Here is a 24,788-nt window from a genome sequence, read left to right as displayed (position 1 = left end):
GCAGTTCTCTCCGCCGAAACAGCAGGCCACACTCTGATCCTGGAAGTCTCCTTGGGAAGGACGGAGTTTCCCCTCTAGACCTCGCTCGGGCCCATCACTTGGACTCACTCCGGTAAGCATTCCTTGAGCATGCACAGGCCACGGCCGCTTTTCCAGTATGGCGGGCTGTGCCTAATTATGCTGGTGGTGCAAGCAGGAGGTCGGGGCATGGCCTTTATCCTTGGGGCCGCTCCAGGAGGCGTTACGGGCTCGCTCTCCCCTGCTGAAGGGAGAGGGGGTTTTCCCTTGTCCGCAGGTCACTCGGTGTCTTCTTTCGCTGTTTCAGGACACTGCTGGCGAGACGTTCCTCGCAGGGCACCGAGAGAAAATGCACAGGGGGGTGCAGGTAACAGTTTCTCTGCAGCGCTTGGGGTTTCACTGGTGGGTTGCTGCGGGGGTATGTGTGCGGGGACAGCTGCGGGGCCTTAGCGCTGGACGCTAAACTCTTTGTCAGGTGGTCTTCTGCCCCCACTTCCCCTAATCGTGCTGGCAGCGGGTGTGATATGGGGTGATTCTGGCTCTCAGATAGCAGCTGGGCGGCTTGTCGACCTTAAAGTTCACATGGCCGGGGCTACTGCTTTGCATGCGCACCGCGGCGGCCTTCCTAGCGCTGCGGGCTGTACTTTGCAGGTGCTAGATGCACAGGTGCAGAAGGTGACTCTGCTACGGCTTGCCGCCGTGCTGGTCCATGCTCTGCTCGCCTGTAGGCACTGCGGCCGTTGTACTCTTGATGTAGGCTCATCACCCGCATGGGCACTTGCGGAGCATAGGAGTCCTTGTCCTTTGCAGCGAGCCGACAGTGTGGGTCTTTCCCTCACGCGGCGTGTGCTGCAGCACTTCCCCCTCCTCTTTTCACAGATTTCCTGATTCTGCGCTGGCAGCGGGGGTGCCGTAGATGTGGGCCGCACTGCCCCCTTGGAAGACGAACAAATTGGCTGTCAGTACACGAGAAGGTATCGACCCGCTCATCACCATTGTGGTGTTTTGGGCCCTAGGCCCCCATGCTGAGCAACTAACCACGCAGACACTGTAGTAGGGTACTGGGAACAGGCCCAGGGCACGTGCGCCCGGCCCCTTTTAATGAGAGGGTCACCTGACCTGGTGACGCCTGTGGTGGGTGGGTGTCTAGTGTGGGTTACATCAGCAGTGGAACACTAGAATGTATCCAGCCGGACACTACAAAAATGACTACGAAAAATACAATAGCACTGCACCCCGTCCTTCACATTATACAGAATCTATAAACTTCATAGTGGTGATCTTGATCTAATTTTTACAACATTCTTGGTATGACCAGCCTAATGAGGCATAATAAAAACAATATCTATAACTTTTTTTTATTTAACTCTGCGATGGCGTGCCTCGAGCATGAATAAAAAGAAACACAATGATCGGAAATAGAATTTGCATACACGCGGAATTTATTTAAGGAGAATGAGATCGCGCGCGCTGAATGCCGAGGTATCGCTTTGGAAAGCAGGAAACCGTTTGCAAGGCGCAACGAACTGTCTAGTACCTGCTCCTAAGTGCTGGTCCTCAGTTGAAATAGCAAAGATATTGTATACACCCAATATGGCCTCTGCCCGTCCATCAGTTAAGACGCACATTTGTACGCTGTCTAGTGACAGAGACGTCCCTGGCTACGCGCAATACGCATGCGCACTCTGAGGAACACGTTGGGGTCCCCAGCTGTCGTATAGGGTAAGAAGGGTAGATAGGAATTGGGATATGAGTACGCTCTATGATGTGGTGGGTTTGAACCCCTGTTTGTGTGTCTTGCTGTGTGGGCAGAAGTCTCCTTATTAATAGCAGGATTTCTCGTAGTCCGGGCTGCCTTAACTACTCTCCCCTCTTTGCAAATCGTTTGGATTTTGCAGATTATATGACCTGTTAAAGTGAAGTTGTTGGGCCAGCTTGTTTTGCTCGGCTCTGTATAGTGGCAGGGACGACAAAAGCAGTCCAGAGTCGAGACTGCTCCTCTCCTATCTGTTTTGCTGGGTCCGACGTAGAGAGTATGCAGTTTGAGTTATAAACACAGCTAATAAAAGGGGTGGCAGGTGGCAGATGACAATACATGGTATAACGCGACATGGAAGGCAGCGTAGTTTTTTTTTTAAGTTTAAAAAATACTTTGCCATACATGTGAATTTTCAGACGCACTTGATTAAGAAAGAGTCTGTAGGTCAAACTAACTTGTATTGTTCGGAAAAGGAAATGTTCTGGCCAGTCAACGCTCTTCGGTTAAAATACCTCTGAACTGTAACAAGCATTGTGAAATATAATAGGTCTCGCCTACTGGAGAACTATTGATTGAGTCAATATTTTGTTAGCCATGTTACACAGCGCGGCTGCTGTGCAGCATACCTGAAAGTTAAGGGGGGAAAGCGCTATGACGCGGCTAGTGTTGATCCCGTCATAGCGCTTTTATTTTATACTTTCAGCCACGGTGCATAGCAGCCGCGCTGTTGCGCTACTTTATTTATTTATTTATTTATTTAATGCGTTTTTATATAGCGCGGACTTTACCCGAAGGTGCCAGAGCGCTTCACAATAGGAACAGTAGCGTTACATGAGGAGAAAATTACAAGTGAGCATGTTACAAAAGCAAACGTTACATTACATGAGGCAAAAGTGACAATTGTGCATGTATAAAAAGCAAACAAAATACAAGAAGAGATAGCAAACGATACGTTACAATAGGAAAAAGTGACTTGTGCAAGTTACATAAGCGTACAAGATACAAGTAGAGGTATAAAACTGCAATAAATGGCAGACACTCAAAACACAAGAACACACTGGGACGGCACTTCTATAGGCCTGGAGTACAGACTTTACCATAGTGGAAGAACTTCCTTCAGGGAATAGAGAGGGCGTGAATTAGATTTGGAAGTGTCTTTGAAGGAGGAGAACTTTGAGGTCAGTTTTGAAGGACCGGGAAGAGGTGGTGGTCCGGAGCTGAGGCGGAAGTAAGTTCCAGATCTTGCCTCGATGGGAAGCCAACGAAGGGTGGATAAAATGGGTGTGATGTGGTCGCTTCTTTTGGCCCCATATATGAAACGAGCTGCTGAATGGAGAACAGATTTACGGGGGTACAGGTGGTATTTGGGGAGGCCAGTAAGAAGAGAATTGCAGTAGTCCAATCTAGAGAGAACCAGCGATTGGACCAGGGTTTTAAGGTCTTGCTCCGGGACGAAGCGACGAATCCCCCAAAGAAGGCGCAGTTGGTATCGAGCAGACTTTGCAATGGAATTGATGTGGGAGAGTAGATTGAGTTTTCTGTCGAGAATGACACCAAAGGATTTTGCGCTGTCGACAGTGATGGGTTTATTGTTAAGTAGATTCATCTGATCCATCCATGATTGAACCGGAGGAGGAGAAAGTGAGGAGGAGAGGAGGAGGAATTCAGTTTTGGAGGGATTCAGAATCAGTTGATGAGTTAACATCCAGTTTTGAATGGAGTCGAGAGTAGAGTTTAGGGTGGAGAGATCGTGAGTGGAGCCCACCTTGAGGTAGATTTGAGTGTCGTCCACATAGAGATGATGGAGGATCCCGGATTTACTTAGGAGATTTCCCTATGGTTCCAAATAGATGTTGAACAGAGTGGGTGCAAGTATAGAGCCTTTAGGAACACCTTGACCTACCGCCAAAGGAGATGAAAGACTGTTCGCTATTTCGATCATTTGGGATCTATCAGAGAGGAAGGAAGCAAACCATTTAAGCACAGTGCCCTCCATGCCCATTCTCTTTTGAAGAGTGTTACATGGCTAAAAACATTGACATTAGATCTCACAGAGGTGAGGCCAGTTGGCTTTGCCATTGTTTATTTGTGAGGTATGATGAGAGCGGTGATCTTTCAGGATTCTGCCGGGGCATTGGTTGTGGTATAGGCAGGGCTTTAAGTGGGCCAGGTCTCATGGGGTCTGAGCACCGGCAGTTTTTTTAAGGGGGCCTCGAAACGGGTCTCTATCGGGCTCTGTTTGGTGCCCTGGCACAGGCGGTCCGTTTTTTTTCCCGTACTGCAGTAACAGGCACATTGATGTGCGTGTGATGTGCGTTGTAGAGGAAGGAACATCTTTTAAAGAGAGTCACTTTCGCTCTGGATTTCCCTTCTCTTTTTGAAACTCAGGAGCAGCAACATTGTCGTGGTGTCACCAGGGCTTTAAGTGGACGTGTTTTCAATATTATATACAAGCCATAGTTGCTGCTTATTTATCTTGTGCAACTAGCAAGCATTGACAAAGCCAATAGTCCTGACTTGTAGGTATGATGTGACTACTTGTATCATATATCTGGAAGCCTTGACAAGAACAGCAAAATACAAGTCAGGCGGCACACTGTGCTAAACACAGGTTTTTAGCTTATGTGTTGTTACATTGACCACACCCCTTTGAGAGCCCCCCAGTTTTTTCATCCCACTTAAAGCCCTGGGTATAGTTGCTTGGAGGGACTGATAGGACATGAAAGCAGTGAGTACAACTGGCAGGTATTGTCGTTAACATGCTTGCTTTTTTTCGTCGTCATGTTTCTTGGAATTATATGCATAGGTAGAGCGTGGCACCATGATTGCTTAGTGTCATTTAAGATTTGGTGTTTTAGTGAATGTAAACCAAGGTGCAGCCATGAAGTACAAAGTACCTGGAATAAACAATGAGGAAACATGAGAATTAGCTTCTGGAGAGAGACCGTGCATGCACTCGGAGACACACAATAGTCACACATCCGCACATCGATTTCACAGATGGCAAGACGGAGCTACACATATGCATACAAGCAGTCCCTGCAAAAACCACCACACCCACAGACAACTATGCACACAAAACATCATTGATGCGCACAGAAATTAATCTCGAGCTCGAAGCCTGTTTTCGTGTCTCGAATTACAAGATGTGAAATCAGAAGCCACCTGGAGCCGCTAGCAAAATGAAACTAGCTGAGGAATGACCCTCCCCCTCCCTAAAAAAGATTTATGAGGAAGCCAACCAGTGGTTAGTAATGGGTGGCCTCTAAGCCTCCCCCTTTTTTAAAGACCAATAGCTCTTACAGGGTATGCACTGCCTCAGGTGAGACCTAAAAGGGACAGGTGATGTACAGTCCTGTGAAAAGTACTGGTCTGGCTGATCCATCTGCTGTAGTGAGAAGGCCAATGGTGTGGTGAGTATTTAAGAAGTGAAGGGTCTGGATTAACAGATGGGGATTAGATCTGGCAGATTGTATATCATGATGGATGGTCAAGAGGAAGTGCTGAAATAGTGGTGGAAGGGTAGTGGAATCCTACTAGTGAATGTGAGACAGCTTAGGGCATATTTCCAACTCAATATTTGTGCACCTCGTCATTTTGTACTCGATATTCTGTCTCTACACCGCCCAGCAAACATAGGGTGGCACTGAACAAACTAAAACTTCATGATGGTGTCCTTGGTGCTTCAGACTTTGAATATTCTTATTTATATTATTTAGCTGCCTAGATCCACTGGATTGCACGCAGCTTAAACATCTCTCTCCCAGCAAACATGACTTACTGCAGATGTGCACAGGAAGGGGCAATGAGCTACCTAATAATGAATTGTTGGGCACAGTATAAGGGCAGTTCCCAGCTGCTGATGTCTTCGTTTATTTTCTAGGGTATATCATTACGGAAATGTGGTCATCAGCAATTTATGCTCCAGCCTTGGCATTAGTAGGAGTCCTGGATTCATAGGGTAACCCCATGTCCAGACGATAAAGTGATTGGGCAGCCACAAGGGTAACATCAGTGGGAAATGGCATCTTCAAAACTGCCCAAGAAGCGGTAGAGAGAAATGGTCTGCCACCAGAACAGTTCTTACAACACAGAGCATTAAAGAAAGTCTATCATAGGGAACAGGTTTGACATTTGAGGAGCCGCGAACACAAGGTACTTTAGTTACTGCAAAGAATAGAGTTTACAAAACAAGTAACATTACCTACGGATGCAGTCGAATAAGGTGTATATGTTTAGGAAAAAAGATAAGAGCTAATTTCCAATCAGAACTGATAAGTGTTACAGCATTAAACAATTATCTAGTGCCCTGGCAACTGAGCAAGCATACAACTCTGCCTTGTAAATATGGATGCCTTGCACCTCCATGTTTTAAGCTACAGTAGTAAGTAAGTAAATCTTTATTCGGTTATAATCATTAATAACCATAAAAGTAGATACACATAGATAAAACTTACAAATACAGTAAAAACAATTTCCTAGATACAAACTATATCAGATACATAGCAGCATAGTGATACACCAATCTATACACCTCCAAGTTGAATTCATCCGAGGTTTGCTCTGTGTTTAAAAATGCACTTTAAGAAGGTGCTGACAGTTTTTGAAACTAGAGCATTATTCAAAAATTGCAAATGGAGCATAGCAGGGCGGCATCTATTGAAACCGAGGGCTCTCAGCAAGGGTATTAGCCATAATTTACGATGTGGAGTGTAGTACTTACAGAAGAGGACTGTGTGCAGTGTTGATTGTTGTGATACTTCATCACAAGGGCACAACATTAACGAGTCATCCCAATTGTTTCTTCTGGGAAAGGCCACCAGCCTATGGAAAGAGTTTAATCTAAAGCGTACTAGAAGGAACCGCTCAAATTGAGGCTCGACGTAAGTCAAGTATGGTTCCATATCCAAGGTAGTCATCACTGCCAAGGAATGTTGGACAGATGGTTTGTGTATCTCCCTACTCAACCGGAGTTCTTCCATGTGAGACAAAGCCTTTGTTTTGAGATCTTCCTTTGAGATCTCGGCAATTGATTCGGGGTTTATATAATATTTGTCTAAACCCAGATCTGTAAGGAGATTTTTTACGTATAGCAACCATTCTATTTTTTTCACATGTTCCAGAGACATACAATCTGTCACAATCTCTTTCGTAAGTGAATTTTTTGTTGCTGTCCAAATACGTCGCCACAACATTAGGGGTTGGATTTTTGCCAAATCCTCAATATGAGGCATTCCAAGCTCAGCGTGGCAGGCATAGGTGGAGGCACGCTTGGATGCCATCAGGACAAATCTCATAAACTTATTTTCTGCTGTCTGTAGTGAGGTTGTGTTTTTGTGCCCCCACAACCCTGCTCCATAAAGTGCGGTGGATTGACACTTTGCTTTATAGATACAAAGGAGCTCTACTGGTGGTCTCTTTCCCAGCTTTTGAGAACATTTTATGAGAGCGATTATTGCTCGCAATAGTTGATGTTTGCGAGCATCAATAGCCGCTTTCCAATTGAGTTTATCGTCTATCATTATCCCAAGGTATGAGTATTGGGAAGTCTGTTCTAGCCTCTCTTTATCAAGGGATATGATCCTCCCCCCTTTCTGTCTCTTGCCTGCCCTCATTACATAAGTTTTTTTAATGTTTATTTTTAGATCCAAGCTGCCCATAAACCTAGCATATCTACCCAGTGCTTCTTGCAATTCCCGCGGGGTGCGTGCCAAAATCACTGCATCGTCCGCGTAGAGGAGTGCGGGGACTAGACAATTTTTCACTCGAGGGAGGTCCTGGCAACCCCTCAGCATCTCTACCTCAAGACCATTAGTGTAGAGGGAGAACAAGAAGGGGGCCAGGACACAACCCTGTCTAACACCCCGCTCCACCTTAAATGATTCTGATAATTCTCCCCGTGTTCCAAAACGAACCCTAGAGGAAGCATCGGAATACAATGCACGAAGGAGGTCTACAAGTGTTGGGTCGATACCCATGTCCGTGAGGACTGCCCAGAGTTTTGAGTGGGAAACGCAGTCGAAGGCTGCAGATAGGTCAACATAGACCATATAGAGCCTTCCTTGCTTTGCCGACACTTATTTGCCCATTATGAGGGCTAGGTTCAAAGCCTGTTCCGTGGTTCCAAAACCCTCCCTGAAGCCATATTGGATATCGGATAGTATTTTTTGGTCATCAGCCTATTCCTGTAAACGTTGGAGAAGGACTCTCCCCAGTACTTTTCCAAGCGAGTCCAGTAATGAAATTGGGCGATAACAAGTCACCTCCTCCCTGTTTCCCTTCTTGAAAATAGGGACCATTATCGAATGGGTCCAGGTTTCCATTAGTCCACACTTCATGGCCGCATCAAAGACCCTCTTTAAAATTGGAGCCCACAAGTCTAAGTTAAATTTAAAAAAATCGACTGGGACGCCATCCGGGCCCGGAGCTTTTCCGCATTTACTCATTTTAACGGCATTTGTGACTTCAGTAATTCCAAAATTTATAGGTATAGGGAATAGATTACCTTGTGAATTCTGATTAGTCTCCGCTGGTAGTTCAGCTCCTGGTAATTTACCGAAGACTTTGGAGAAATGATTGACCCATGCTGGGCCTTCTATTGTTACTTCTATTGTTGGCTGATCATTTACATCTACCAGAAAGGGTGTCTTCACTACCTTCCAAAACTCCGCACTATTTTTATTCCTGGCGGACTCATATAATTGATCCCAAAGTGCTTTTTTTATTTCCTGTTTTCTTGTTTTACAGGCTAATCTATATGACCTTCGTAGGGAGCGAATCTCCTCTTTGTCTCTAACGGAATTCATCAGGGATTTTTTTAAAGCTTTATGAGCCAAGGTACAGTCTCGATTAAACCATCCTTTCTTCCCCCCCTTGCTCCCTTTCTTCTTATGTTTTAGACAATCGTTTACTTTCACCAGGATTTTACTGAAGTTTTTCAGAACTTCCTCCTCGCCTATCTCCTCCTCTAGGCACTTCATTACAGCGGGGAATACCGCAAGTACCACCTTCTTTGTCAAGTCTGCTGGCTCTATCTTGCCCCAACCTATGGCGTAGCCATTGATTTTTGTTAGGGTTAAATTATTCTGTGCAAGTGCAGTCATCAGCAGATAAGGGGTTAAATTTCCCAAATCCATCACTAGATCAAAAACCAGGGCAACGTGATCGCTTAGCGTGTTAACGACTAATCTAAATTCCTGCGCCTTACTCACAAGGGCGGCTGAAACCAATATATAATCAATGGTTGACTCCCATCCCCTGCCCACGTAGGTTGGCTGTAATTGTCCAGTGCTAATATCCGTTTTATTTAATATCACTAATCCTAGTTCTGACAGAAGCTCATTTAAGAAATCCCCTGCCCTAGAATGACTGAAATGGGTGGTATAGGTTTCTGTTTCGTCCACTATGCCGCAGATCTTGCTATTTTCCACGGCACAAGGATGATGGTTAAAATCACCTCCCCAAACAATAATTGGGGCCTCTGACCCTTGTGTTTTCTTTTGGAGAGAGGAAAGTTTGTTCCGAAGGACCCCAAAGGTATTTATTCTCTCACTATCGGGCAGCTTGTCATAGGTATTGACCAGGAAGATCGTCTTTTTCTTTGGAAACAATAACCTCAGGATCTGGTAGTTAGGCTGTAGGCTAAGTTCCTTGACTTCTAATCCTGGTATAGTGTTTTTTATATATATCGTTAGGCCACCCTTAGCCCTACCATATGAGCCTGCAACTGCTGGAGAGAAGTATGTTTTATAACCTGTCATATGCATTCCATTAGTGGTCCATGTCTCCTGCAAGGCTATAACATGATAGTCCTGCAGAAAGTCCATTGCACTTCCATCCATTATTTTCGTGCGTAAACCCGCTATGTTCCAGGACATAATTTGTAGTGTTAGAGCGTCCTTTCTAGGATCGCAGATTTTATTAACACTGACTATTTCTTCTGCGGGTATGATCTCCCGGACTCCCAGGGAACGATTTCCCGAATCTAAAGATCCGCTGCGGGAACTATTGCCGTGAACGGTAGTATCTGCTCCTCCAATGAAAGGCAAAGTAGGCAATTGTAAATAATTACTATTTTCAAATTCTTGCCTTTCTGTATCAACGCTCAATTTAGCTACCTCTTTGGGCGTGATGGGTGCTGGAGAAAAGGATTTTTGGAGCGGGGACTCAACTTCAATGAGTCAGTCTACGCTTTCCAGATCGTAAAGTGGGAGGAAGTGATTAGAAGTAGGCACGCTATAGTCCTGATAAGGATAGAGATTCGCTTTGTGGGGTGGTGCAATGGGCCTTTGATAATAATAATGGGCATTGTTCTGTGGTCCCCTAAAAAGAGGTGGATTGGGGATATAGTTGCAAGGATGAGGAAGAGAAGGTTGATAATTGAGTTCCTTCCAACCTACAAGATGGTCTTTTACAGGAAACGGTTTTAGTTGGGAAATCAATTCTTGTGGATAAAAATAATTAACATAATGGGTAAAAATACTGTCCCCCCCTCTAGCTTCGTACCAGTCACCAACATATCTGACTGCTCTGTGATCCCTAAAATTTATGATTATGGCATCCCCCTTCCTGTCTTTTGGTCTTGATCCCACCCAAGACGTGCGTCTTACCATTAAAATTTCTCCATTTATGTGCGCTGGGAGGGGTCTGTTTTGTTTTAACCAATATATAGTTTTGTTTCTTAGAGCATAATAGTCCTCCCTTGTTCCTTCTGGGAGTTGTGGTACTCCCGTCATAATGATAGTATATGGTGCTGATTCTGGGGGTAAATCCACTCTTCTACTCAGGAGAGTGGCTGATTAAGATCCTCACCATTTCCGTTATCTTGTCTATTTTTTAGAGGGATATTATTAGTAACCATAAGGGTTTTATTCCCTACTACTTTTTCGGCGTTTCCAGTCTCATCGATTTTAGTGTTGTCAGCCCTCTTTGTTTGTCTTCCTGATTCTTTACCTCAGGAGTTAGTGGCACCTTTGCCTTTAATTTCTTTGGCTGACTTTCCCAGGGATTTTTTACCCAAAACATTATGACTGTTCGTAACGATGCCACTGGTTGATGGTTGTTGTAAGGGCCAGATGGGAGAAACATCTGAGTCAGACGGGATGTTTTTTGTCTGCGCCCTAGCTAATTCGGTTAGGACTACACTATTCTCTTGCTGCTGTTTGCCCAGATCATCAAGGTGCAGTGTCATTAATCTAGTCCTCTCTAATAGAGGAAGTAGTAGGGACTTCACCATGATCTCTATTTTATTAAGTAGTTCACCCACAAAATCCTGACCAGATGCAAGCCCTGTAGTAGTGGTAATTACAGGTGGGTTAGTTATTTCCATGGACTCTAAGGATGTCCGCTTTTTAGGTTGCAATTTTGCTTTCTCCTTTTTTGTCCTAGATGATATAATGGGTGAACCTCGCCTCTTTCTTACGTTATGCCTGGGGTCAGAAGGCCCTAAACTCGATGGGGACGATATGTCCAAATTCGGCGAGTCTGATAACCCGGAAATGGTTGAACTCGATGTATGAACAGGGTTAAGGATCGCAGGAGAGCGATTAGTTTCAGTGTTCATTCCTTCCCGTTCAAACATGGAGTAAGAACCAGGAACACTTATCTCCTTCGCTGCCACCCCAGGGGAAAGAACATTCCCAATTCTACCCAAGGAAGATCGTTTACCCGTTAACAAGTCTAGTGAGAGTCGCTTCTCTGTGTCCGCAATCTCCTTTTCCAAAACTGTAGTCACACGTTTAAAAAAATGATCAATAGTGCCGGTAACCAGGCCTTTAGATGTGTTTACCAATAGGGTGCGGGATTTCCCAGAGCATGAAGACATTTTCAAAGACCGTGGTGAAGGGAAACCCTAGATGAAATATCGACAATGACCGTATGATATGGTTATGACAACAAATTTAGGAATACACTATTGGCAAGTCTAAAAAATATTTAGGGGGGTGGCCCGGCCCGTCCTCAATCGTCCTCGGACGGCCCCAGACGGCCCGCCCTTTGCCCGGGCTTAGCCCCGGTCTGCGCCCCGCTCGCGTCCCGCGTACGCGGGAGTCAGTGTCACATATGTAACCTGAGGGGGAGGGGCCGGGAAGAGGCACCAGGTGCGCTGCGGATTTGCGTTGCAGGGCAGCCTGGGCCTCGCAGTCCCGGGACGGATATTCAGTTCCAGAGTATGTAGCGCTAGGTGAACTATTCTTCCAGTCTTTTAAAAAGCTCCAGTTAAAACTCCATTAAAAGGGATTTCAGTCACTCCTCCGTAGTTTAAGCTACAGTAATAATTCGCCCACTTCCACTTTGCTCTTTTCTAGTTCTATCAGGGAGGTCAATTTCTGGCACTGCAATCAATTAAAGACAAACAAGACAGCACACCACTACCTTTCTATTTTATTTGAATACTACACTATAGAACACAATGTAAGCGCACTCATTGCTAACTTTATCATAATTTGTGTCTAGCCCTGACCTATGAGACTTTATAACTATAACCTGTTACGGTAGGGAGAGTGAAAGTAGCAGTGCCTGCATAACAGTGTTGGGATGAATGCTTACATCAACCTCTCACAGATGTGCAAAAATAGTTAGTATGTTGTGCCCAAACATGTGACATATCCATCAACAGTAAACATTGGCAAAATAATTATACATTTCTGCTATTGTACTATTAAGAAGTCTTTGAGAGCGAATTTGTTGTGGACACAGGGTTGACATCTCAAGTTTTTGGCACATATTTTCTTAATTTAGTCTTGAACTGTCCTGAGGTTATTGTGCATTGGGCTTCTGTTTGCTGAACTTATTGGCCATGTTGGGTTATGTTCTGGATAATCCAACTGCTGTGCGAAAACTCTCAGCTTCACTGAACTTCTTGCAAAGTTCTGGTCGCGGGCCAAGCCCCAAAATGTAAGATTGGTTTGTAGAACTTATATATTGTAATAAAGTGGCAGAGGTCTGTGTATCTTGACTCTCACTTTTCGCTAGATGTAGTTAAATTGGAGATCCTTAGCATACTTTCCTGATGAATATGAAAACCACACCTAGCCTGCCTCTCCTTGGAAATTGTGATGTTGCTTATATAAGAAGGGAGGCATCCGCTAACCAAAACTAGAATGACGATTTCAGGATTCATAATTTAGTCAAGCAATGGGTTTTGCATTCAACAGTTATGGGATTCCTTGTACACTAATTTTAAAATATACTGTGTGCATTTTGATTGAACTCGCTTCAGTTATGACATCTTGCTGGTAAAATTTGCTTATGTGCTTCACTATTCTTAAGATGACGCTTAGCAGCTACTGAATTTTGTATTGAATGTTACTTTGTAAATGATTAAGTAGAAGGTAAAATAAGAAGTACTGTCCAGCTCCAGTAAGTTGGAAGTGGGTCATAACAGATAATTTTCTTGACCATTGCTTGGTCTGTTTACTATTGACTTATACGCTGAAAATTGTGAAGTTTGACACATCTAGATATAGATGACCGGCAGCTTTCCTTTATGGTTTCCATTTGTAGTACTGCCTTGTAAGAGAGCATTGATGCTCGTGCCTTTTTATGGCCACCACATACTTCTTATGACAAGAGCGTAAAATGGACTGTTATTCATGCCCCGAGTAAATGCTCTGTGCAGAGACGTCAGTTTACAGCTAGTAAGATAAATGCAAAATCATCTACTTTATTGTCTTGTGGCAACATCTAATATTAACCCAAATGTCTGCTGCAAAGCTACAAAACTGAAGATGTCCAAACTGTCTTCAGATAGGCCATACTGACCAGAGAACGGATGTGACTACAGAACTGCGTGAAGAAAGCTTATGAGAAGGATTGCTGACAAACAATGAGAAGGATTTCAGCTCAAGTTAAAGATGATTTGAGTTTCCCCCCTGAAGCTAAACTAAGCTTGTATTAAAATTAGGGTTACGGTGCAAAGAAATTCCTAGTGCAGATCCCTACACATTTTCATGGTTAGCTCTTTAAGAGCAACACAAGAACACCATGTTCTACTCTTTAGGGCCAAAGTGGATATTTAGGCATTGATGAATGACTTGCTACAGTGAGGAAAATATTAATTGGCACTACTTGACTACAGATGTGGATTCATATTTCAAACAGCTCTTCAGACATACTGTAACTTGGAAGTCTTCAACCAAATCACCTTTTTATATGGTATATGTTAGTTGGCTAGAAATATACTTGAAACGTCCTAAAAAATTGAGGAAAAAAACCAAACTGAGGACGTTAACTTGTTAAAGCCACTGATGAGAAAAATGTCAGGTTTAGCAAGACATAAATGACCACTGCTTCCTCATCTGCCCTCCTTACCACCTTATAAACTAAATGCATTTTTGGAGAGTTAACCCACCTCCTGTACCCCATCGCAAGCAACAGCTTCTTCCGTTTCCATGGAATGAGCCCATCCACCCTACCTTAGTAAGAGATACAAACCCTCATGTCATGCTGTTTTTTTGTTTATGGCCATCTGAACTTAATCTTCTGTTCTTCACATACAAGGCAGTGAATTTATATAAGGTTAGTATGGTGTGTTTATTTGCGGTTTAAGCATTACAAAGACTGAAGAGGTGTGCTGGCCAGTTTTTAGGTCCCGGCTAGCGAAGGCTGCGCTTGCGAGATTTAATGACTTGGAGTAGTGGGGCTTTAACTCGCCCCTCTTCTCTCCTCTTCTCCATTGGCTGGTCTCTGAAATGCTGGTCAGCCTTTGGAGAAGAGGTTTGTCTCTCCAAACAAGCCCCGTCCTTTTGCGATTCGGGGGCGTGTTTTTTTCGATTCTTTCTCTGGGCGTGTTTTTTCTCTCCAACACGCCCCCGAATCAGAAAACGCCGCTGCCTTTCTCCGAGGCATTTCTGCTTGGCGGTGGTTTTCATGGCGACTCCCTTGAATGATTGTTGCGCCCCCGACGACCCTGGCTTTAAAGTAAGTCTGGGCTCAATTTTCACAAATCAGCTCATTGGAATCTAACGTCAAATAACAGCTCCTCGGTGGGCTGACGCCTCGGCTTGTTAAAGCGCCTCACCACAGGGACCAGGCACAGTGCGAGCGCTGAACTCGCCAAGGTTGATCTAACGTCAAATAACAGCTCCTCGGTGGCCCGACGCCTCGGCTTGTTAAAGCGCCTCACCACAGGGACCAGGCACAGTGCGAGCGCTGAACTCGCCAAGGTTGACAAACAAGCCGCATCCGCCAGCACCTGAACTCGCAGTGGCGTTTCCACACTGTACATGTTCAGCAGAGGCGGGATTTAAGAATTAAAGCGGCATAGGCGTGCTGTTCTGCTGCTTTCTGTGCTACCTGCCCCAATCAATGTATTTACTTGACTGCTGTCGGCGTGTACTTGTTACTATAGCAACCACGCTTTGTGTTTATTTAAAGATAAATTGTGTCCGTAGTGGCGCGAGGCTTTATTAAACTAATCTGCTCCCCGTTGATTGGTTGGATGGTGCCTTGTCCGGGAACATCTCACTGCTTGCTTTTAATTGGCTGGTTGGCTACTTTACTGTGGCTGGAGACTGGCTGAGGGAAAGTTTGCAAGTTGTTTATTGACTGCTCTGCTGTATCACTAGCGAATGTATGTCTTTCGGCAGTGGGCGGGCCTGTTGATCCTGCTGATTCAGCGGGAGACCCGGCCTGTGCACTAGAAGGCCCTGATCTTCTTCGATCCGAGGCCACATCATGGGCGGTGAGTTTACAGGCTTTGCTGTGAACCCTCTGCACCTAGCGCTGCAGGACGGAGCTACCCCTCAGTATTCACCAAAAGCTTGGGGTTAAAACACCTTCCGAAATCGTCTTTGCACAACCGTTGCTTGTGGGGATCCTGTAAACAGCCTGTTGCAATTGGACACGAGGGGGCATGCTCAACATATTTTGGGACAACTACTGATTTCATAATTATAGTGTTCTTAATGGATTCGCCCACCCTCATATCCGTCCGGGGGAAAGTAAGATCAAGCCTCATTTTAATAAACAAAATAAAAAAAAATATGGAGCTAGTTTTGCCCCTTGCGATTTTTAGTGTTCTATCGCATTTATTTGGAATGCCAGCACTGGAAGTAATTTTAGTTATGCACGAGGGGTGGCATTTTAGCTGACAGGTAGCAGGCTCTGGGATTCTTAGGTAGGCCGTGCATTGTGATGAAGTTCCTTAGTTGCAGAGAACTCTACACCTTCACAGATTTCTTGCTTCCCTTGTGGCTGCTTCTCATGCACTCACTGCCGCTCCTGCCATGGCAGATATTACTTACCTTGCGTCCTTTCTCCAGAGGAGGTTCTCCTGCTAGGGAACAGGTGGCTCTGTGTAGGTGCCTCTGTGTGGGTGGGTGGGTGGCTCTGTGTGTGTGGGTGGCTCTGTGTGTGTGGGTGGCTCTGTGTGTGTGGGTGCAAATGCAATAGGTCTCGCATTTGAGAGTGATTAAGCTATTGACATTGTAAATAACAATGCCGTTTCTTTAAACGTTTTAAAAACAAAAACCTAAACGAAAATGTCATGAGCAATGCCAATAGCTCTAACTTTAACAATCCCGAGATCGTTGCATTGTAAATGCTTGTTTTTATTTCTTTGACAGTGCTTGGGCCTTTTTTGTTAGGTCTTGCCTAGCGTGGAAGCGCATGCACTGCTTGCTCGGTGAGATTTATTGTTAAGGAGGACTTTCAGAAGAGGGCTTGAACCACTTTCTTATCTTTATGGAGCCATGTGTTTCTAATTAGAAACACATGGCCCCATAAAGACAAGAGATCCCCATGCTCCGGCTGCAGCGTGGTCCTCTTTCACTTTCGGGACCGCGCTTGTTTCTTTCCTTTGTGAGCCACTCTCACTGCAGGCACGACGTGTTTTTTTTTTAATTAACGGAGCATTGCGCTTTAAATTTTAAATGCAGAACTGGGCTGTACAGAGCCCTCATTGCTGAACGTGCGCTACATGAACGGATATTTGTTTGTTGTGTAGTGTGCAGTACTGGGCTGTACAGAGCCCTCATTGCTGTGCGTGCACTACATGAACGTATATAATAGGCTCTTGCTCTACAAGGTCTGCTGGCTGTTTGTTTAGCAAATTCATACAGCGCAAACTGAACTCCAGAGTAGTAGAGACCTTTACAAGACACCCAGTTACAATACACAAGAGCACATTTACACAGGAATACATTGCCTTTTAGAAGGCACGGGAGATTAACTAATAAGCCTAGAACCACACATTGGCAAGCCAACGCTGTGACTCGAACAACACCAGCTTCCACACGCGATCATCTTGTGTGATTAATCAATTAATCTCCCCATGGTCCCCCTGTTTACTAAAAACGGGGTGCTAAGGAACATTCACATAAGCTATAAGAAGGGACCACCCCGTTAAATCTGTTTTGTGTTCTATCTGTCGTTTTTTGTGTCTAATATTCGTCCTCTTTCTGCTCTCCCATGTGCCCACTTCGAGATCCTCCTCTCCTTCCGCATTCTGCCAGCACCCTCCTACCCTATAGTCATCCACCACCACGTCCACCACCACCACGTCCACCACCACGTCCTCCACCACCAACTCCACCACCACCACCACGTCCTCCACCACCACCACGTCCTCCACCACCACCACGTCCTCCACCACCACCACGTCCACCACCACCACCACGTCCTCCACCACCACGTCCTCCACCACCACCACGTCCTCCACCACCACCACGTCCTCCACCACCACCACCACGTCCTCCACCACCACCACATCCACCACGTCCACCACCACGTCCACCACCACCACCACGTCCACCACCACCACGTCCACCACCACCACATCCACCACCACCACGTCCACCACCACCACCACCCGTGACAGGTAAAGTGTCACTGGAGGGCAGGGGTAATAGGAGTGTCAACCCCGGCTGTACATTGGACATTTAAGGATGCATTGGGGCTAGAACTTCATTAAGTTAAAGCCATTTGCTTTGCTATACAATACCATTAGCAAAGTAAATGGCTTTAACTTAATCAAATGCGAGACCTATTGCATTTTCAATGCTTGTTGTTTTAGCAGATAGTGTGCTGGCGCGTTCCTAAACCGGCTATTGTTATCTATTATATGTTTAACATAATGCTGCTCTGGCCCGATGAAATGTTTAAGCGTGGTGCTTGGGCCCGGGGTTCTTTAGAAAAAAGCCATGTTCACAAGACATGGCGGCTCTTGGGCCTGCGTTTCTTTATTTAAAATATTGTTTACATGAGACTACAGTGCTCTGTCCCATTTCTTTTTTTGAGAAAGTTATTAGACTGACAGAGATAGTATGGAATCTTAATTGTATTTAGTTCCACTATAAGTGGTGGTCCAGGGCCCGCGCTTTTCAATTTCTGTAAACCTCATTAAGGGCCAGATGTATCAAGGCTTTTTGCGTTCGCAAACGGGCCGATTCGCAGAATCTGCCCGTTTGTGAACGCAAAAATGCCTTTTGCAATGTATCAAACTCTTGGCATTTGCAAAATGGGTAATCACAACTTTTTGCGATTACCTAAATTGCAAATACAGTTAGGGAATCGCCCTAAATGTAATTCATGTAGCAATCGCTAAATGCGAATGTGCATTTAGGTATCGCAAATTACCACCAACTTCAAGTTGATGGTAATTTGCGATTCCTTGAAAAATGCACAAAAATGCATTTTTCAAAGTGCCATGTAGCGCGCAAACATGCCTTTAGGGCATGTGTATGCACCACATGTGCATACTTACCTTTTCTGGGAGTGCATAAAGGGTGCCTTTAGGGCCCCTAGAACTCTCGCAATTGCATTCGCAATTTGAGATTACCAATTTGGTACTCGCAAATTGCGAATGCATTCCCATTCATCCCTATGGGCCTATAGGCCCATAGGAATGAATGGGAATGCATTCCCTAATGCTAATAGGAAATGTTAAGGATACGCAAAAAAGTTTGCAAATCCTACATACATAGCGAATCGGTAAATTTTGCTATTTAAGAATCGCAAAAGCAATTCTTGAGACATCTGGCCCTTCTTTGTACTGATAGCGACTTTCCCTGGAGGAACTACAGTATTAAAGAAATATTTACCTGAACATTGGAGGCCTTGAAACACTGGGAGTATGCCAGTCGCTTGTCTGTAGTGTAGATCTTCTTTAAAAAGAAAGAAAGGAAAAAGCAATGATTACTCGCTATGGGACGATATATTTGTCTAAAACAATGCTTGATCGCTTGTCAAGATTTCAGGACAGATGGAAAGAGGCAGTCAAAAACCATTTGGTGGTATAAATCCTATTCACAAGGTTACATGTTAGAGTATTTCTGGTGCCTCCAAATTCAGATACATTTTAAGGCACCATCCAAATAATAGTCAAGGGAAGGGCACTGCAGGAAAACGTTTTTGTATTGATATAGTAAAATGCAATTCTACCAGTGCCAGAAGTGTAGGAATGGGAGGCTTGGTATTCAACTGTGTTTCTGTTTAAGAAACAGTCCAGTCAGTACAGGTTAGTGATAGACCAGAAGGATTTCAATTTCTTCTGGACCCTTCATTTAAAAATTACAAGTGACTCCATTGGTGGCGCAGGACGGTTTTAGAAGGTCATTGGAGCTGCAGGATGCTTACCTAGGTATTCCCATGGTCAAATCTTGTCAGAAGGTCATGACATTTGATGTAAGGGAGAGAAATTAGCAGTTTCAAGTGCTACCATCTGTCTTCAAAGCTTTGCCCAAAGTGTTCATCAAGGTGTTAGCTATAGCAATAGCATTATTACAACGGGAGAACATTCTCATTCATCCTTATTTGGACAACCTTCTCATTGTGGCACAATTCAGAACTCAAGTCACTTAGAGAATCATCAAGATTCTGAAGCCGTTTGAATTTATTATAATTTTCAGAATTCAAAGCTTCATCTGTCCAAGAAACTGAGGTACTTTGGGGCTTGTTTTTAGACAGACAAAGGAATACAATGTCTTCTGATGTGCAGCAGATACAGGCTGATGCTGAGGTTGAGGTTGAATCTTTTGTTGAAGAGGGATGATGCATTGGGGGCGGGACTGACTACAAGTTCGGGGGAACATGGTGAATAATCCGTGTTGTCGGTCTATGTGAACAGTCTTTTATTTAGACCATAATCCTTAATGCAACTATTTTCTTTTAGATGACCTGTTTGTTTGTCATTCCATGGGCCCGTCTACATATGGGCCCACTAGTTCTTCACATTCTTCAGTTTTGCAGTTCATAATTACACATTTTGCATCCCTGTAACAGAGGAAATCTGGAGTAAGATGGGCTGGCGGTTTCAATGAGAGACTCTGATCAATGGGGCTCCTTAGGTTCCTCCTGTGGTAAAAACTTTGACTACGAATGCAGGACCTTGGTATGTTGGTAGCTTTGGAGACATTGCTCAGGGTATTAGGCTGTGGAGGAGAAATGTCAGCCTTGTAACTCATGGGAGATGATAGCGGCATGTAAAGTAATGCAGGTATTCAAGGATGATTTTTTCCCACTCAGCACTAGTGGTTAGGACAATGTAGTCACATTGTCTTATATAAATTGACAGTTTGGAACATGGTGACAATCATTGAATGGTCTGATGAAAAGGACGGTATTGTGGCCAGAAAAACATGTTTTGTCAATCACAGCAGCTCATACAAGGGGGAAAGAAACTGAGAGAGCGGAAGTTCCCAGCAGAATTTCCCCTTCATCACAGAATCTTAAAATAAGAACAATTCAAGTATTCCAGGAGATTTGCAGGAAGTTTGGGACACCAGAGATTGATCTCTTTGCAGATTGTCACAATTCTGTTCTTCCGCACTTTTACTCCAGATTACAGGACACTCTGGCAGTGGGGATACATGCTTTGGCGATCAGGGGCTTCAGGGTGATGTTGTATGCTTTTCCTTCGAAATCTCTGATACCTTGCCTCATAGCCAAAGTGTAAAGGGAAGAGGCAGAGTTAAATCTAGTTTGCTCATTCTGGGCAAGGTGGTAATTCTTTTCGTTGTTGTAAGAAATGTTAACACAGGATGTGTTGTTTCGTCCAGTTTATTAGTGTATGGTGCTACCAGTTCAACCAAAGTTGACTGCAGCATCTAAGGCTAGCGGTATGGAAGTTGAGAGGGAGGCACTGGTGAAATTAGGATTATCCCTGCCAATCTTCAATGTCTATCTAAGCGGGGAGGATACCTTGAATTAGAAAGGTGTAAAATCATTCCTGGTTATCTTTTCATACATGGTGTCAAAAGAAGTCTGGTCTTCCAGGGATTAGCCACCAAACATAATTTTACAATTTCAAGAAGGTTGAATTTTGGCCTTACTATAGCAATGGTGAAGAGGCAGTGGTGCAGCTAGTAAAGCATTTCGCCCAATATGGGGAATCTTGTTTGTGGTAGAAAGTTGGGTGTCAGAATTATTCAAAGGTTTAGTGTCTTTGAGATCCAGAATAAGAAATCATTTCCATTCTTGGGAGTTACAGTAGGTGCTGACATCTTTAAAGAACACCCATTTGAACCTTGGAGGTCAAATGTTTAAAAAAACGCATTTGAAAGTTTTCTTTTTAGTTGCCATCACGAGTGCAAGGGGTTTAGGTGAGTTAAATGCTTTAATGTGTATACCACCACCAAATATTTGAAGAGAAAATGGTGATGCAATTAAATCTGAGTTTTTGCCCGAAAATAAACACAAGTTTTCAAAGAGATCAAGAAACTGTCTTGACAGTGTTGAAATCTGATGAAACGTTGAACAATGATGTTAATGTGTCTACATTGGATGTGGCAATCAGTGAAAATGTACCACTAATTGCAGAAAATGTGATTTTATTTTTTCGTTTGTTAATTTTGGGGAGAAGGGAGGTGGGCTTATTACATGGAAAGAGAACATATTGTTGCTTGTAAATGGAAGCAGTAGGTAGGGTTAAGTCTACAGAAATGCATTTTGTAAGTTATTGTGACAAGTAGTGCCGAGTCGGCATAATGAAGATTAACAATATATAATCTAAGCATTACATCAAAGTTCATGCTCTACAAATTTGAGATATACTGCATATGTAACAGTTTTAAGACTTCAGTGACAAATGGGCATCTAACCCCTATGTCATAGGTAGCCAAATGGAAAATATTACTGTGTACCAAAGTCAACCAAAAACTTGATGAAAAAATTCAACATTTTACATAGGAATTATATTGTTGCCAGAGGAGAGAATGTTTTAATAACCCAGGTGAAAGCATTATCATGAACAGTTCTAATTATGTATTCAGCTTGGTAAAACCCAGAGCAGGAGAAGGTCCTACACATTAACAAACATATGATGATGAACACAAACAGCACATGAAGGACCAAAATCAGAATCGTGTTTTATGAGACTGATCCTTGAAATAAGATTCTGCCGACTCTTGATTTAGAAAAACAAACATCCCTTTCACACCTTGTGTCACAAACTCTCAAGATATCTTTGCTGACCTAGGCTCAGCAGATGTTTTCTGATGAGAAGCAGAAAAAGTCTCCTGAACCTGTTCTTGATAATGCTATTACTCTTTCAAGAACAAAGTATAGTAAATAAGTGAAGCTCATAGCCCAAGCCACTTGAATAATGCAACACTACAGATGTGACATCTTTGGCATAATTATGGATTTTCCACAAAATCTATCATCTGCTGCATCCAGCCCAAACGGATAAAATATTAATAAAAAAACGCTGTGGAATACCCATTGTGAAGGTCGACTGGTCATTTTTTGATTGCTGATTGCTGTGTTTATGTGCTAAACTGATACTAATGAGGTGAAACCTTTACCCAGACAGTATCAGCACATGTAAAAGTGACAAAATAATTAAGTAACACTGCTGCAAAATATAAACTCGCTATTCTTTTTTTTGATAAATAATGGTTTTAAAGAGCAAACAAAACGTCAGCACAAGACATTTCAAAATGATATAAGTCATTTCCGCAAGAGGCAATTTGGAATACAGGTAGATCATTGGTCGAGCAAGCCACAAAGACAGAAGGGCATTACACATATGTATAGAAGTGCAAGTGTGGTACATTTAGTCCATTTGATTTAGTCATTTGCCACAGACCCTGTTTTATTTGGCTGGGCATCCACGAGCCTCAAATAAGGGTTCTTCTTGAGTGGCACACCAATCCACCCCTTGGTGCCATTTTGCTATACTTGGGGGCTTGACCTGCACCGAGGCTGCTGCGATCTCTCGCTTGGCCACAGCAATTGTCATCCCGAGAAATCGTTTGTCCGCTCTAGAGCCATCCAGGCCGTTCACCACCCCAAGGATGAGACGTAAGGGGTTGTGGGGGACCTGCCACCCCAGGATCTGTGTGAGTTCGGACTCTATCCCTGACCAGTATGGGGTAAGGTTGGGGCATGTCCACACCATGTGATAGAAATCTGCCGGTGCTTGGCGCAGCATGTACAATTTGGAGAGGAACGCAAGCCTGCTTTATGTAGGCACGCTGGGGTGAGGTAAGCCGTATGCAGATAGTAGATCTGAATGAGGCGAAGTTTGGCCGAGGTCGTAATGGTTTTGGGAGCCATAAGGGCATCGCACCAATCCTCCTCCTCCAGAGGACCCAGCCATCCCTCCCAGCGGGTACGGAGTGGGTCAAGAGTTGTTGGGCTGTTGTTGACTAGGGTGCAATATATCTGAGACACCCCTCTCCTCCCCAGGTTCCCCATCATGACTTGGGCTTCCAGCGGGCTGAATTTGGGGAGTGACGTGCCTGTTGGGATGTGCGCATTAAGGGCATGGCGGGGATGCAAATATTTCTAAAATTGGGAGGTGTGGAGGGTGTAGCGTTTCTTTAAGTCGGGGAACGCCCTAATATGGTCCCCTACCCAAACATCCCCTAGTAGAGATGTCCCTATGTGGTCCCATTGTCGGAAGCCTGTGAGGGTTGCCCCTTCCCTCAACAATAGGCCTTGCCAGAGAGGCGTGTGATGGCTCAGTCGTTTATCCCATCGCGTGTGCCGCAGGGCCGTGCGCCATGCCACGATAACCGCTCTGGTTATCGGTGGTATCGCTTTGGGTATTGGGGTCCCGTATTTGGGGGAAGTTCAGGTCCTTGAGCTCCGTTTTGTGGGCTGGGTCAGACTAGCTCCCGGTGAACCAGTCGTGAATAACAAGGAATCTGGTGGCTAAATAGTATAAGTGGAGATCGGTCATACCCATGCCTCTGTCAAAGGGTGGGATCGTGCAACGGGCAAGGGCAACACGCGGTCTCACCCCCTCCCCACAGAAACCTCGTGGTCACCCCATCCATCTCCCTAAACCAGCTGCTCGGAAAATGGAAGGTGGTGTTCTGAATTATATATAAGAAGCGGGGGAGGATCATCATTTTGAACAATGCCACCCTCCCGAGAGGGTTGAGTGGTAGAGCTTGCCACTTGAGGTCGTCCTTGGCTCTCTTGACCAGTGGGGTAATGTTTAGTGCCCATTCCAGCTCTGGGAGCAGAGCCACCCATATTCCTAGGTATTTGAACGATCCAGGGCCAGAGCTGGCTGGGTCCGCCAGGAAAAGCAGGACATCGTCCGCATACTGGGCGATTTTGTCAACGTGATGGTTTCCCCAAGCCCAGCCAAGGACCCGATGATCGTCCTGAATGAGGCAGGCCAACGGTTCCATTGCCACCGGGAATAGTAGGGGTGAGAGGGGGCACCCCTGTCATGTGCCTCTCTGTATTGGGAATGCCTTCCAGAGGGCTCCGTTGGTAAGTACTCTGGCACTCGGATTGGAGTAGAGGACTTGGACAAGGCGTCGGATTTGGTGGCCAAAGCCCATCGTCTGAAGGACGTCATCCAAGTACCGCCAGTCTACCGTATCGAAAGCTTTTTCGAAATACAAGGAGAAGCTTCAGGTACGGTGCGAGGAGCTGGCGGTGGGCTAGGGCGAGGGGAAGGCGCCTTAGGCAAAATCTGGTGCTACGCATTGGCATGAAGCCACACTGGTCCGGGTGGACCAGCTTGTGTAGAAGGGGGCGGAGTCGTTGGGTCAGGACTGTGGCATATATTTTCATTTCAGTATTGATTAAAGAGATCAGGCGGTAGTCTGCA

General features: G+C 44.8%; 1 protein-coding gene across 1 annotated transcript in view; it reads left to right on the top strand.

The window, feature by feature from the left end:
• The first annotated feature begins 1,630 nt into the window (after positions 1 to 1,630).
• The window catches only part of ASMTL (acetylserotonin O-methyltransferase like), a 296,820-nt gene continuing 273,662 nt past the window's right edge, over positions 1,631 to 24,788 (top strand). Inside the window, exon 1 of the mRNA XM_085622689.1 lies at positions 1,631 to 1,740. The gene's annotated coding sequence lies outside the window, so the exon portion shown is untranslated. The remainder of the gene's footprint in view (positions 1,741 to 24,788) is intronic.

Source organism: Triturus cristatus, chromosome 8, assembly GCF_964204655.1.
Source record: "Triturus cristatus chromosome 8, aTriCri1.1, whole genome shotgun sequence".
NCBI lineage: Eukaryota > Metazoa > Chordata > Amphibia > Caudata > Salamandridae > Triturus > Triturus cristatus.
The sequence above is the reverse complement of the archived record's forward strand: the minus strand, read 5'-3'. Positions and strand labels throughout refer to the sequence as shown.